The sequence below is a fragment of the Eublepharis macularius genome, chromosome 15, assembly GCF_028583425.1.
Source record: "Eublepharis macularius isolate TG4126 chromosome 15, MPM_Emac_v1.0, whole genome shotgun sequence".
NCBI lineage: Eukaryota > Metazoa > Chordata > Lepidosauria > Squamata > Eublepharidae > Eublepharis > Eublepharis macularius.
The window spans coordinates 30,339,819-30,356,237 of NC_072804.1; positions in this window are offsets into that span (position 1 = coordinate 30,339,819).

Genomic DNA, 16,419 nt, shown 5'->3' on the forward strand with positions numbered 1-16,419 from the left:
ACACCCTGGTCTCTGTGCCTCTGCTTGCAGAGGTGAGGCAGGTGGCAACCAGAGACAGGGCCTTTTCATTGGTGGCACCCTCCTTTTTTAATACCCTCCCCCTCAAAGCTCACCTAGCACCTTCCTTACTGTCATTGAGGTAACTGTGCCCAGGGGCCAATGGCAACCCTCTCTCTTAAGAACCTACCTGGTCATTCCAGTTATATTTGGAGGCCCTGATTCAGGTGCCCCCACTATCTGAGACTAGACAGGTGGCAACCTGAGGAAGGGCCTTCTTGGTTGTGGTACCAAAACTTTGAAATCTCCTCCCAAGGGAAATTCATCTGTCACCCTCTATTGCTGACTTCCACCAGCAGGTGAAGACTTTTTTTGTTTGTTTCATTTGGCTGTTGTGTTTTTATGTGTTTTACTGAATTATTTTCATACTATTTTAAATGTTTTAAATATAAATTGTTTTAAATGTGGTTTTATTTTTTTTAACATTCATTCCAGGGTTTTAAATAAATAAATAATAGATGTACACCTCACATGTGTGAAGAAGTGAGCTCTGACTTATGATAGCTTTTGCAGGAATAAATTTTGTTAGGGTTTAAGGTGACACAGGGCTCTGTTTTATTTTGCTGAATTGTGTATTATTTTTAACTTAGCAGGGCTAAAGACAGCCTTGAGGGCGCAGTTTCGATCAGAGAAGCAGTACAAAAAACAGTTAGCTTCTTTCCTCCTCCAGAACACTGTAGAGATCAGCCCTCAGATGCTTTTCAGAGACAAACAAAATAAAACACCCCACGCTGCAAGTTGCAGTGTTGTGTGGTTTACTCCTTAACGGTACACATTGTGCCATGGGATGCTCCAGGTGAGTGCATCCGATTCCCAAAACTTCTCCTGATCCTCCTTGTGTTTTTTTTTTTTTAAAAAACTGCATTGCTAGGGAAATGGTCCAGATACCAATAGAAGATGAAGAAAAGGTTGCCTACAGAGAAAAGTGACTTCTTAACTCCCCTTAAGACATCAGAAGTATCAGAATAACATCAAGGAGGAGGGGTAACGGGGGAAGCAAAGGCTGGTACTACAAAAGAGATCTCAGAAAAAGGAGACAGTTTGAAAAGCCAGCTTTTTGACAAAACACGGATAACTTCCCTCTCTCATTTCCCCAGCACAGCAGTTCACAGCACCTCAGAACTGACTCTGGTGCCTACAGACTTCAGCTATCCTTTTTTGTTTGCAAACACTCAGCAGTGTGACAAGCCCCCCCACCCCTCACACGGAGCTGTGAATACTTGGGGCTTTTCGTTATCAGCAAAAGATAAATCAGAGTCATGGGATATGCAGGGCTGGACCAAGACTTTTCAATGCCTGTGACAGAAAACTCAGATTGGGGTGATCCAAGGGGAACACCCTCATGAAAAGAACAGCAATACAAGTGCCCAGTTGCTGGGGGGGGGGAGGGGGGCTCTTAGGAAGTCTCTCTTTTTTTTATAATATGTTTTTTATTATTTTTCCAGATAGAAAAGAAAAGAAGGTAAGTATAAGATAAAAGGAGCAAGAAAGTTTTCAGTACAATTTCAGTAGGCTAGCTTATATCAACATTATAGTTCTCCAAGTCTTCTAATTAATCTCAATACAATTATAACTGTAAGTTCTGATATTTCATACAGTATTGCCATCTTGTTGGATTTTATTCTGTATATTTATTCTTTATCCATTCGTAAAAGGAATTCCAAGGTGTAAAAAAATCTTCCACTTGTCCATTCAACATGGAAGTTAGTTTGTCCATTTCTGCAGTTTCCATTATCTTCTCTATTAGTTCCTCCTGTTTAGGTATTGCTTGTCGTTTCCAGTAGGACGCAAGTAGAATTCTAGCTGCAGTTACTACATGAATAGTGAAGTGCATCTGTTTTTTGTTTATGTCCAGCATACAATTTAACAAAAAACTCTCTGGTTTGAGAGCAATTGAAATTTGTAACACAGTTTGTATCAAGGCATGCGCCATTATCCAATACTTACGCACCTCCTTACAGGACCACCACATATGAAAAAATGTCCCTGTGTGTTTCCCACATTTCCAACATTTATTTGACACATTTTTATACATTCTGGCCAATCTATCCGGTGTTAGATACCACCTGTAAAACATCTTGTATAAATTCTCTTTAAAGGCTCTTAGGAAGTCTCTCAAGTACAGGGTAGCTAGACTGAGATTGCCTATGGGTTTAACAACCTCATGGGTCTTTGGGCCATTACCTGGAACCAGATTGCTCCAGATTACTAGAAGGAAAAAACTAAAAGAGCAACAGGCAAAACGAGGGTCATATCACTGGGCACAAAATATGAAACTCACGTGTTCCAGTGGTCTCTATTCACCAGGGATTGGACACGTTTCTAGCTCATTCCTAGGGCATTATTGAATTTTCAGTGATCAGACAATCCAGTTTCAACCCCTGGGGCCTGAGAAGAAGGGGGGAGTTTGGCCATCCAACTCCTAGAGGAAAGGTGAGGCTTCCTGCCTTGTTTTAGTATGACACAACAAAGGAAGCTTTGCCCACCATTAGGCAGGACTAACAGATGCTACTTTTAGGGCTGATCTTATGAAATTTGGGAAACACCTTGCCGAGGTTGAGAGTGTGAAGGCTAGGAGCTTAATTTCACATGGCACTCATTATGGGTCCACAGGTGAGCCATATGTCCACCTGTGGCAGGTAAGTCCCCACCCTCGGCCCCAGTCCTTCACCCTCAAGAAATTGAGGAGCAGGATAAAAAGGGGCTGGAGAATGGCCTCCAGTGATGCTATAGGGATTTCCCTGTGCCTCTATAGTCTTTACCATAGAGATGGGGGGAGATTCTTAGAGGATCATCTGGAAGTTATGTCACATTCTCCGCAAATCCACCCTGCCCAAGCACCCGGCCCTCTCAAATTCTCCGAGCATTTGCCAGGGCAGTGCTGGCAGCCCTACAGGTCCACCTTGATTCTTCCCTGCATCATGTAGAACCAGAGGTGTGCTGGGGATTCCCTGTTGAAACTTAATCCTCAGGCTCATGGGGGGCTGGTTCAGATGGTGACCCGGGTGCATGCAGCGAGGGGGAGTCTTCTTAAGCCTTCCACTTGTGCCTTTTCCTGACCCGAAACAGCCCTGTAGAGCTGCTGTGCATTCCAGTGGGGACACATACATGTCCATAAGTTTGCCCAAGAGGCTCCCCAGGACTGTTTCAGGTGAGGAAAATGGCTTGGGTGGGGGTAAAGATTAAGCTCCTTTTCCAGGTGCCCCATGAGCCCCACCCCAACTGAGCCCTCACGTGCCTGGTTATTAAGATTCAGCATGGAGCTCTCAGTGCCTCTCGGCCTGCCAGGAAGCAGGATGGGCTAGGGTTGCCAGATGCCCTTACCCTCATGGCGGGAGGGTGGGGGAGACCCAGCACTTATCTCCTGCCCTCTGTGTGCTTGGTTTGTGCGTGCACACTCCGGGTGCTTGCATGATGACATCATTTCTGCAAAGTGACATGGCCATGCCAGCTGTGAGAGCACTCCTGCCCCAAATGAAGCACGGGCGCATTCTCACAGCCAGCACAATGATGTCACTTTTGGACACGACGTGATGCATCTGCTGGGAGTGTGCGTGCCACACGAGTTCCCAGGGTGCCTGCTGGTGGCAGGCAATCTTTGAGTGACTCAAAACCTCCTGCCAGTTGCCAGCAACCTGTGGTTAAACTGGGTAACCACTGGGAGATTGCCCATCACCGGTGGGCACCTGAGATCCCTAGAATGGGCTCAGGGCAGATTCACAAACAACATAACACATAGGGAAATGAACACAACTAAAGAATGGGTGCATGGAAATTTCTCTCGGGTTGAAGGAGCAACTGTCTCCTAGTTGAGTTAACCAGCACACTTCCTGCTGCCGGGATTAGGCACAGATGGCAGAAATGGAAGTTTTCTGTATGAGCTCCAATTTGTCAGGGACAAATTTTCCTTGTTTTTGATACCCATCCCTGATAAATCACGGTCCATCTATCATCCCTCTTTTTACCATTTGAGGATGCCACCTTAAAATAGTATACGTTGCTAGCACTGCCTGGAGGAACGAGCTGAACCTGGAAAGACAACAGTGCTGGCAACACAGAGGTCTTAGAAAAGAAGTACCTGATTAGGAGTTGCACGCAGCTTGTCTTTCGTGCCCACATGCAGCTAGGTAACAAGAACATGCAGGAACATGAAGGCTGCCTTTTGACATCATGACAAACTCTCACCCAACACAGGCTTGTTAGATGAGACAAGCCGGGATTTGAAACGAGGATTTAACAGAGATTTAGGATCAAGGTTTGTCGAGGGGAGAAGACAAACTCCAGCTTGCCAAGGTACATGAACCTCACAATAACTGGAACTTGAGAAAAGCAGAAAGTTTCCATTGCATAAAAGGAGGGGAGAGGGGAGTGCATGAGCACAGCAAGCTAGCTATGATCGTGCCCAGGGCTTTTTTTCTGGGAAAAGAGGTGGTGGAACTCAGCGGGTTGTCCGCACAGGGGGCAACTCTTGGCGGGAGGAGGTGCCCCTGGTACCACATGTGTGCATGCAAAGTGTATGCATGCTCCCAGGGCCAATGACGTCACTTTGGGTCAGCTGGAACAAGGGGGGAGTTTTAAAAAGTTTAAATCGCCCTTGGCGAAAGTGGTCACATGGCTGGTGGCCCCGCCCCCTGATCTCCAGACAGAGGGGAGTTTAGATTGCCCTCCACGCCAAGTGGCGCAGAGGGCAATCTAAACTCCCCTCTATCTGGAGATCAGGGGGCGGGGCCACCAGCCATGTGACCATTTTCAAGAGGTTCTGGAACTCCGTTCCACCACATTCCAGCTGAAAAAAAGCCCTGATTGTGCCTGACATGGACTAATCTCTGTTTTGGGGTTTTTTTAAAATATATTTTTTATTTTAAATGGTTTTTCTTTTAAAATTTTAACAACAGAACAATAAACAACAAGCAGTGGTTCAATACAGTACAGGTGAGAAAATACTGGTCACACCAAGACATTTCTAGAGTTGTTTTTCTTTTAACTACAATACAGAGTTCAAATAAGCAGCCTTTAAAGCCATATAATTAAAAGTAAAAAGGATCCAACGGGTATTTTTTGGTGGGACTAATGTCCTTTGTAATCATATGATCAATAACTGGTAACCAGAGTTCCCAAAAGTCTGACTGCAAATTTTCCATTTCTGCATACTTAATTTGATTTTCTCCATATAATAATGGTCCCAAATTTTATTGTACCATATTTGAAGAGAGGGAGGTTTGGAATCTTTCCACACGGAAGCAGTGGTGGTTTTGGCTGCAACTAAGAGTAAAGCAATTAGTCTTCTGGAATATAAAGGGATATCTTGGCCTGTCCATAAATTAAGTAAAAGGAGTTCAGGTTTGAGGGGAACAAGATAACCACCTGACTAATCTCTGTTACTTAGAGCTTGTGGTGCTGTCTGAATGCGGCTGACAGCACGATGCAGTGTACAGTTGGCTGTTCTACTTTCTGCAGCTGGTGAGGTGTGTTTGGAATTGCAGATACTGTAGGGCAATGATTATTTTTTTTAACCAAAATGACCTTCTTGGCTTTTAAACCAGGGCCATTGTAAATTCATACAGGTGAACAGGGGGGCTCCGCAATGTGTAGCTGGGACCGGGCAGAGAGCCTTCATTTGAAGCATTAGATGCATGGGTCCAATTTTCTTTTGTGTTTTTACTCAATTTTTGGGGGGGGGGTTGTTTGTGGGGGGGTTGTTTTACAGGGAGGGAAGAAATCCAGCAACAAATAGCCCCTCAATTTTCATGTGAAAAATGCTGCAAGGTATGGTGAAGATTCTTGATGGAGTCAGGGCAGGATGACGGTTTACATAATCCCATGTTTATTTTTCTTAACTTCACTTTCCCTGCCCCACACACATTGTGGTGGCTGAGATTGAATAGAGGAGATTATTGTAGAAGAAGGGCTATTACTTTCCCCCCTCCTCCTGTCATTTTCCTGCAAAAATTTACCACTTCTCAGACCAGTTCTTACTTTTTCTCATTAGAAAGAATGAAAGAACTGTAAATTCCCCCCAACATTTTTGACTGGGGCTGGGGAACGGTGCAAGATTTGCAGGGGCCCGCATTCCCTTGGATCAGTTATCAGTTAGGTTTAATTGTATATGGCCAAAGGCCGTCACAATACAAAGTTAAGAACAGTAAAAATAGAAATCTCTGAGCAGAACCACAAGTGACAAAAGGCACAGATTGGACACTTGCCAGCTTCCCTCAAGTTTTGATGGGAGATGTAGGCAGCTTGGTGGAATGTTGGACAAGTGACAGTTGAAAAGTCCATTGGACAGCAGTCGGAGAGCCAAGCGGCAAGACTAGGATGCCTACATTTCCCATCAAAACTTAGGGAAGCCGACAAGTGTCCAATCTGTGCCTTTTGTCACTTGTGGTTCTGCTCTCTCTTACAAGCATAAAATACAGTTATTAAAATAATAAAAATAAAATACAATTAAAATGGGACCTTAATAAATACCAGATAGTTATGAAAAAAGTTAGGTTTCTGAGGAAACAATCTTGGCCCTAATCTTTTTTGCAGCTAAGGCAAACAGGGATACTCTGCTAGTGACAAATGAATCAGTATCAGATAACAAAAAAACTAATTTCTCAATATCAGAGGTAAAGTTGTGCCCCAGTAACAAGTTAGCAAGAAATTTAGCTCTAACCTCTGCATACATGGGGCAAAATAAAGTGTAATATAGAAAATCCTCAGGAACTGAGGCACCGCATATGCAGAGACGGAGAGCCATTGGGGTTTGATGGCATCTGTCGGCATTGTTTGAAAGCACAGGGAGGTAAATGATTTTCTGAGATTTTGGGATGTGATATTCACTAAATAAGGAGATCTAACATGATTTCTTTTGATCGGTTTAAACCAGGGGGAAGTTCTGGACTGGGAAATTGTAAGACTGTCCAAAAGAGCATCACATCTGTAGACCCAGTTTCGTAAGTTGGAGCCATTATTTAAGACCCCCAACAAATCATCTGGAATGGTATAATGAACAAGAATGTTATTGTAGCCGGCTGCCCAGGGTGAGTCACTGTGTCTCTCTCCCTTGGAGCTGCAGGCTGCATTCTGTTAAAAATATTGTGTGTGTGTGTGGGGGGGGGTATGTATACCCAACATGCAATTCTACCCTATGAGGGATATTTAAACTCACGATGTTAACAGACAAAAATATCTTTAAAATTTATTCAAAGGTGCTTTTTGTGACAATCATATCATGCTGTTTTCACCTGGTGCACCTGGCGAGGTTCACTTGCGATGGTTGGAAGCTCAGCAAGCTGCATTCTTGTTTCTGGTATATCGTTGGCCATGTGTCTTTGTGGAGGGAAGTAAAGATGTTGCAGGCGCATAAAAGAGTCCTTCTCTTCATCTGGGAAATTCTGGCAGGCAAGAAAATGGTGACACTGCTTCGTTCCATCTTGGCCACTGGTTGGCATATCAGACTGGCACAGGGAAATCAGGCCTAGTCTGGAAAGCTTTTTATATCTGGAAATCTATGAATTGTTTTTCTAAAAAACCGACCCTCATTATTTAAAAAAAAATCTATCAAAAGTGTACCAGGAAATCTGTATTGCCCGCTGTTCAGTTAAATGCTTCACATCTTATTATTAACTGCTCCAAGTCAGTTTATCAGGGAAACTGTGCATCTGGGGAACAATTGCTTTCATGTTAGTATCCCCCGGGCTTCCAGCCAGAGAGAGCTGTAAGCTTTGTCAATTTCTGGCCATCTGTGTCCCTTTCTTCCTTTTCTTTTTCTCTCCCTCCTTTTGTCGTTCTCTCCTCTTTTTCTGATTATGAGCCTACAACTTCCTGTACCTTAATAGGTAGCAGTTCCCAGGCATCACATCTGTACAAAAATGAGGCGGGGAATAGCAGACCCACAAGAGGACAGAACAGACTGTCAGATCACAGGCAGAGGATCCCAACTCTGAATGTTTTGGTTTTTTGCATGAACAACTTGGTGCAGATAGAAAACCAGCATAACAGGAACAGAAGTCCTGTTTGCTTGCTGAGCAGGTTTTCAGTTTGCGTACAACTTTTAACATAGAGGAATATTCTCCCCCTAGAACTCAAAATGGTGCAATTTAAGCTTTCTGGCACTTCCTTTCTGTCTTATTTCCTTCATGTGTGGACTAGGTCACCTTAGTCTGTATTTGATTTAACCTTTTCAACAGGCCCCATAGTAGGGTTTCCAGTCCTGGTTGGGAAATTCCTGGAGATTTTTGGGGTGGAGCCTGGAGAGGGTGGGGTTTGGGGAGAGGAGGGGCCTCAGAATGGTATAATGCCATAGAGTCTACCCTCTACAACAACAATTGTTCAAGAGGAACTGATATCTGTCACCTGGTGATCAGTTGTAATTCTGGGAGATCTCCAGCCACAACCTGGAGGCTAAAGCTGACTAGCAGGACGAAGAAACAGAAAGCCCCCTTGGTAATAGGATGCAAACCAACAAGTGAAAAACACAACCAAGGGTTGAAGAAAATATTGACAAATTTACATTGTTAATGAAATGAACATTGTTAATGAACGGCCAAGCCTAGATAGGAAAGGGTGCATCCAGCTGCCGCTTGAGAATAGCTAAGCGTCAGCACAGTCTTTGATGGCGTAGTCTGTTCAACGCCTGATGAAGCAAGCTACTCGGAAACAAGCGTCTTGATGACTGGTTCCTTGTCAGGTCCACAGCATTTGTAAACTTGCCATCCTTGATTTCTTCTATGAAAAACAAAGAATTATCTTACAAAGAATACTGTGCCTTTTGGGACTTGAGTGTTCCTTCCGGTTACCTCACTGGACTGTCCGGATCTGTTTCCACCTTCTCCTTTGTAAATGTTATGTGTATTTGGTAACTGCTGTTTGGTGTTTACTGTTTGCACTATCTGTGCTTGGCCGTTCATCTTGACTGTTTTGTACAAGTGATTGCTAATGTACTCTTAGAGAATCTGAAATAATCATTACTTGCTGCTTGGCACTTAGTCATTTAAAAATTATTAATAGGTTGTACCTATTGGAACAGATTTCATTAACAATGTAAATTTGTCAATATTTTCTTTGACCCTTGGTTGTGTTTTTCGCTTGTTGGTTTACAACATGGAGGCTGGCAACACTACCCCATAGAGTAGAAGGACTCTTTCCATATAATGATCTGCAGATAGCAACTGCTGGAGTTGCACTTTCTAAGGGGCAGATGGGTGAGGGAGGAAAGAGAGACATTTTAACCCTTCCCCCCATGTTCTATATGCCCCTTCCATCCTCTAACCAAATTCCAGTTTGCAGTGGTAGCTGAATTCAGGCACATTGGCAAATAGGAATTTGTTTCTTCACTGAAAACTGGGATAAAATTAGGTTTAGAACTCTGGTTTGCAAGCAAGAAAAGAACTCAAGTGTGCCCAGGTGCCTGCATTCAGACATTACAGCAAATTGCAGTTGGACCGAAGACTTCCCAAACCAGGATATTTTCAACTGGACGACAAGTACAATAGCGGGAGTAAGGAGGGTGCAACCTGGGTAACCAAGCTGTATTCATGCCTGACCTAAACAGAGGTTTGTTGTGATATCTGAATATAGCCAGTATGAGGAAGATATCTAACCTGCAGGGAGGCAGAAGAGAGAGGCAAAAAAACAGACAAATTGAAGTTTATATGCAAAATAGGATCTTATAAAAACTTACACCTTGTAGGCAAACCATAGTTTGTTGCACAAGCCACAGTTTAAACAAACCATGGTTTGTCATGTCTGAACATGCCCATTATCTGTTCTGAAAGAAATGGGCTTATGGATGCTCAAGACACAAAGCCCATTGTTTTTTATTTTTAAAAAGGAAGAGGGACTCAATCTGTATAGATAACATTATTGTAGATATGATGCAGTATGAAAAAGGAAGATCCACTTTTAAAAAAATAAATACAACTTTCTACCCTGAAACTTGAAATGGCAGCTCTGAGCAGAGGCAAAAATTATTCTCTGTGTTCACTGCTCTCAATAATGTATGGATCAGCTCTGATTCATGAAGAAGGAAAGAAAGTCTGCTTTGTTGATAGCAGGACTGCCATTTTTGTCTCCTGGCCCTGTGATTGTATTGACAGTCTAATGCACAGAAGTCAAACAGGGTCCATCGCTTTATCTCCATGCCTAGACAAGCTTCAGTTGCTTTATTTCTACTTGTCAGGCTACTGTTGGAGGACATGGAGCAGGACCAAAAATAATGTTTTTACTAGCAAGTTGCTGTGCATTGCCATCTTTTTACTAGGCTCTACTCCTGTTCCTTTAAGTGCACGATCTTGTTTCTCTAGGTAATTTAGTGACCCAGTTTTCTCTCTGGCAGAGACACAAAGTGGTTTACAAAAGTACCCAATTACAATAAGCAACGATTTAAGCAAGCAAAATACAATTAATATTTTTTGCACATGCAAAAAAGAAAAGAAACAAAGGCAGATTCTGGACAGGTTCTGAATCCAGTGGACAGCTCACTCAACAGCCACAGCAGGCTCCAGGCCTTTTGTTTTAGTCCTTTGGTCTGTGCCAAAAGGCTTACGCCGGTAGCACACCTGCAGATAGGAAGGAGACCAAAACACAGCTGAGATCAAAGCTGTGGGTTGATGCTCAAAGTAAGCAAGCTCCCCTTTAGGACTTTTGCGGGTAATGCAGTGGGCCCCCTTAAAAGTGACATCCCTTCATAAGGTCCTCATCCAGCCCTGGCTGAGGTGTGCAGCTAGCAAGAAGTTCCCTGCAGGGACAGACTTGCCATGAGGGATCCGGGGAAGCTGCCCCAGGCCCTGTGTTGGGAGCCCCCAGTGCTGTGCAGCCAAGTGCTCCAGCCACTGCCCTGAAGCCCCACCACCACAGTCGCCACATATTTCCCCCACACACACACTGCGCACCTCTGTCAGGAAAAGGAGAGAAGGTGATTAATTGTAGGGCAGGGAGAGAGCACCGCCCTCCAGCTGATTGCTCTCCTCCTGTGCTGTGCAGGTTCTTTGGGCCTCCACCCTCTCGTTCTTCCATCTCTCTTTAAATTCTCACCCCGCAACGATCATTCTAGAGCTGTAGATTCAAGGCAGCAGGAGAGCAAAGAAAGAGAGGGGGGTGAGGTTATCACCAGCTGCAGCAGCACAACAGATTGAAGGTTGCTGTTAATAACCATCAGTGTTATTCTTGGGAGTGATAATTTAGAAGCAGGAGTAAGATGGAGAGGGAATTATAATGAACAAAAAGGAAGTGTGTCGTTTGCATGCAACACTAGATTCAAGCACAAGAGCCCTGATGCCTGGCGCTGGCCAGCGCTTGGGTCTGGTGTGCACCTCTCCCCCAGATCCGTTTTGGATTGGACCTCAGGCTGGGCAGGGTCTGAGCCAACCCAAAACAGGAACATGAATACAATATTTATATCTCAATTTATCAGCCATTCAAGCCCTCAAAGCGACGGAGGGCAGTCAGAAAAAAATGCAACGAGATGCAACATTAAAATGTTTGGTGACATTAAAAAGCCATACAAGTTGATTTGAACCATCAGAGAAACCTCGGGGAGCAGAGAGTGGTGTGCTGGCCTAAGCAATGGGGAGCACTGGTTTCAAATCCCACACTCCTCTTTGAATCTTCTTGGACAGCCTTGGGCATGTCACTCACTCTCGGTCTCACGTACGTCACAGAGTTGGTGTGAGGATGAAATAGACGGGAGAATCAGGAATGCCATTGGGGTCGTCTTAGTGAGTCTGGGGCCCCAGGCAAGACTTGAGGATGGGCCCCCAGAATCACTTGGGCAGCAGAGGGAGGCCGATCAGCTGGCAGTCAAGGATCCAACTGTCCTATCATTGATTCTCCACCCCCAAACACACTGAGTCTCCAGCTGTGCAGGGGAAAAGCTATAGGTCAGCAGCTGGGGCCATTGGCTGCAGGGCAGTGGGGACTCCCTATGTGCCCTCCCAGGATTGGTCCAATGGTTGCTAGCCTCCAGGTGGGGCCTGGAGATCTTCCCGCATTACAATGGATCTCCAGACTATGTGTGTGGTCGTATTGGTGAGTGTCTGCAGATCATGTCATCGAGTCGCCATTGCAGAGTGGCAATTCTGTTTTGCTTCTGCTTCCCTCTTCCCATACAGAAAGGCAATAGGGGACAGGGGACAGTTTAAGCATGCACAAACTGGTGGTGCATGATGGGATACCATTCCTAGTCTTGGAGGAGCGCAGAAGAAACCTGTTTCAGCACAAACACAGGATCAAGTGCAGTCTGTCCGCGCTGGTGAGTGTACAGGAAAGCAACAGGGAGAAATGTGTAAATCTCTTCGTGCATCGTTCGTGAGTAATTCATCTTGTGTAGTTTGGTTCTGAGTCTGACATGCCTGGTGTTGCTTCCAACATATAGCCCATGAGGACACCTTTAAGGTTCCCTCTGGATCAACGGTGCTCCATATCCGTAGTGCCACCACTAAACAGTCCCCATCACCGTTGCCACCTGTTCTACTGCCTGTGGTGGGGGCACACAGAACAAAGGCTTTGAGGATTACCCAAGTGTCTGGTGGGCTCATGCCAAAATGGATGATCCTCAAAGTGAGCTGGGCCCAAGGCATTTAGGAATTTAAGGTAAATCCCAGCTCTTTCAGTGGCTGCTTGGAAACATCTGCTGGAGAGCTGCAACAGATGTTTCAAAGCTACTGTAACATTCCTATTTCCCACATGAAGCCGGGTTTTGAAATTACGCCTTCCTCAGAAACTTTCCAGTCATCAGCTCTGATAATTTGCCCGAGATGAGAAGTCAGCTGAGAAGGATTGCCTGGGAACGCCCTGGCAGGACCCCACAGCACATGGCACAGCCATAGATGTGGGGTGACTGCTTAAGTTGGTGACACATCAGAAAGCTTTCTGAGGCACTGCAGTTCCAAAAGAGGTGTGTGTAGTTCATTAGGAGGAAATACCACTTTCCGCACCTCCTGATGACTACTTCCAATGAGAAATAGTGTTAAAGACTGGGACAGAGTTTAGGTATAGGCTGTGGGAAAGAGAATAAAAGTGGGAACTACAGCAATACACACACTTTTGCTTTCCAGTTTGGTCTGGAAACTCCAGCGATCAGGTTGTCATCCAACATGTGGACCAAGGATGTTTCAGTCCCAATAACCAGGCCTGAAACCAGATTGGAAAAGATCTAGACAATTCACTTTACACAGGAATGCTTGAAGTTGTCCGGCCGCCATCCAAGGGTTGCCAGCTCCTGGTTGGGAAATTTCTGGAGATTTTGGGGGTGAAGCCTGGAGAAGGCAGGGTTCGGGGAGAGGGAGTCTACGCTTCAAATCAGCCATTTTCTCCAGGGGAACTGATCTCTGTTGCTTGGAGATCAGTTGTAAATCTGGGAGATTTCCAGCTATCATCTGGAGTTTGGCAACCCTACACTACCTGTTCAATTACCTTACGCATGAATGGAACATTTGAGACTGGTCAATAGTTATTGAAATCTCCCTGGTCCAAGGTAGGCTTGTTTAGTAATGACCACCCCCTTTCTCAAGGAGGAAACCCAGTCAGCCACCCCCTCTCCTGGCAGATTTAAGTAGCTAGGAAAAGCAAGAGTCATACAAGCAGGCCTCAAACCTCCAAGGTCCCAAGTAGGGTTGCCAGGGACCTGGAGTCCCTCAACAGGGGATCCCCAGGTCCCTGTAGCCTCCCGGTGGGGGACTGGGAGCCAGAACTTACCCTGGCTTCCTTTCTCGGTGCGCAGGCATAGCACACGTGTGCTCCTGGCTCGCATGATGACATCGCTTCCACGAGTGATGTCATCACACAGGGTCAAAAGCCACCCCTGGGTCAAAGGGGACCCTTGTTGCCGCTGCCACCAGCTCTTGCTGCGAGTGCGGCCACAGCCGCGGCCTGCCTGCTCACACACTCTCATTTGGCGCACAAGGGCTGCAGCGGTGAGAGGCAGCAGCGGTGGTGGTGGGAGCGAGCGGTCGCACTCACAGTGAGAGCCTGCTCTTGCTGCCGCCGCCACTGCTGTGTGCTCTCGTGGCACGGGAGCGCCCCCCCTACCCAGGGGCTCCCCAGGGAGCACACCCTCCGGCCAGCCATGTAAGTGGGCGTGGGGGGGAAAGGGTGGGATCTAAGGATCCCCTGCTGCTCCCAGCAGGGGAATGGCAACCCTAGTCCTAAACAGGCCTGCTAATCTCCAGGTGGGGCTTGGAGATCTCCCAGAATTACAACTGATCTTCAAACTACAAAAATCAGCTCCCCTGAAGAAAACGGCTGCTTTGAATGGTGAACTGTAAGGCATTATCCCCCACTGAGGTCCCTCTCCTCCCCATACCCTGCTCTCCTGAGGCTGGGCTCCTCCTTTGCTTCATTCTGGCTCCAGTTTCCTTTCTGCCCCTCATGTTGCCCTCTGACTGATGAGGGTTTGTGTGTGTGTGTATAGTGTAGTAATTATTATAAAAAGTGGCAATAGGTACTGGGAACTTTTGAAGCACATTACAAATGAGGTGATATTGTCACCGCCAGTGCTTCCATGGCAACCTTGGATCACATTTGTTTTTGATGGCAGCATCTTCATAATTAATACACCGGTTTCGTTCATGCAGCGAGGACCACGTGGAGCTGCCGCTGTTGGGATTTTACCTGAATTGTATGAAATATTCATGGCTGAAAGAAATTAGAAACAGAAATATTTCTGTTGCTGGCTGATTTGTCAAAAACACAGCCTCCTCAGGCCTCATTTTATCTGCATTTGGGATACCTCAGATTGCCTTTCTGATGAAAATGTGTTTAGATCCAGGCAATAAACACAGTAACAAAAGCACCAAACCTTTCTGGCTGACTAGCAATTGTCTCTCATTACCTTGGAGCCAGATGACCTGTGAAAACCAGGCCTTGGAAGATTTAGGCCTCCAGCTCTGACACAAAATGAGGTGACAGAAAGGGAGTAATTAACTTGTAGAATTCACTGTCAGTGGATGTATTGACGGCTTCGAGCAGAGACGGTGTTAAAAGGGGGTTAGACAGATTTTTGGAGGAGAGGTCCATGACTGACCATTAGCCATGGAGCGACCCCCCATATACAGAGATTGTCATCCTCAATCCCAGTTAAGGTTGCCAGCCTCCAGGTAGTGGCTGGAGATCTCCTGGAATTACAACTGGTCTCCAGGCCACAAAGATCAGTTCACCTGGAGAAAATGGCTACTTTGGGGGGGTGGACTGTATGGAATTATGCCATGCCAAGGTCCTTTCCCTCCCCAAAGCCCACTTTTCCCAGGTTTCTCCAGGTTTTACCCCCCAGATCTCCAGGAATTTCCCAACTTGGAGCTGGCTACCTTAATCCCAGTGCTAGGAGACAACATCAGGGGCAGGCCTTGGCCTCTGTGCCCAGGTTGTTTGCCATGCAGGGCTACTGGTTGACCACTTTACAAAGCAGGATGCCAGAATTGATGGGTGCAACGGGGTACCTCTGATGTTCTTATGAGGCCACTGAGAGCAGCAAAGTGATCTTATATGAGGCAGCTCTTGCTCCTATTTATTTAGTTGTTTTTTTTTTTAATTGGCTCGTATAGCAGAATCATTAGGACTCAAGTGGCAGCTTACAGAGAAAATATATATATTTTCTAAAATGAAATGATCACAATACAAAAATCAGAACCAAGTTCTCCTCGTGAATCCCTCTCTTCGTTTCAATGCAGATTGGGCAGGAGAACTTTCCCATAGATTGTATCCCATGCTTGTTAGAGCGAGTAAGGAAGATGCCAGTTAGATTTTCCGCCTCAGGTTGCAGAGTGTCTGGGGCTGCCGGTGGGGTCAGGAGCAGCTTTAAGATCCGTGCAGACATCCCCGCCAACATCTGAAATCCCCAAGAGGAAAATTTAAATGCCTGTTGTGTCGTGCCCTGCATTGCCGCCTGCATGCCTTCTCTTTCCATTCTTGGCCCATGACAAAAATAAAGCCGAGAATTCACTGAGTATTTGCATTCATTCAGAACACCTTTTACTGCTGCACTGATCAGCATAATCATATTTCTATGCTAAAAGCAAAATCATTAAGGTAGCCCTGCTATTTCAAATTTCTGCTATCCTTACCCTATTATATTGTTTACTGAATCTCCCAGCCAATGTTTGTTTTGATTTATACTACGTAATCTGACTTCAGTCTCAGTAAGAAAGCCGGACTATAAATAATGTAAATGATTTTTTTTAAAAAAATCATATCAGGATGTAAGACTTTGCTGTTCTTCAGGGTGGTGGTGGTGTGTGCGTGTGGATAAATTCTAATCTGGGTGCTTCTTGTTTGGCTAAGGAGCCAAGTTTCTGCAAGAAAGCCGTCTCACGTTTAGCTGCACTTATCTCCCGACAGGCTCTGGCTCATTTCTGCCCCCCCCCCCGCTAGAATCCCACGTTC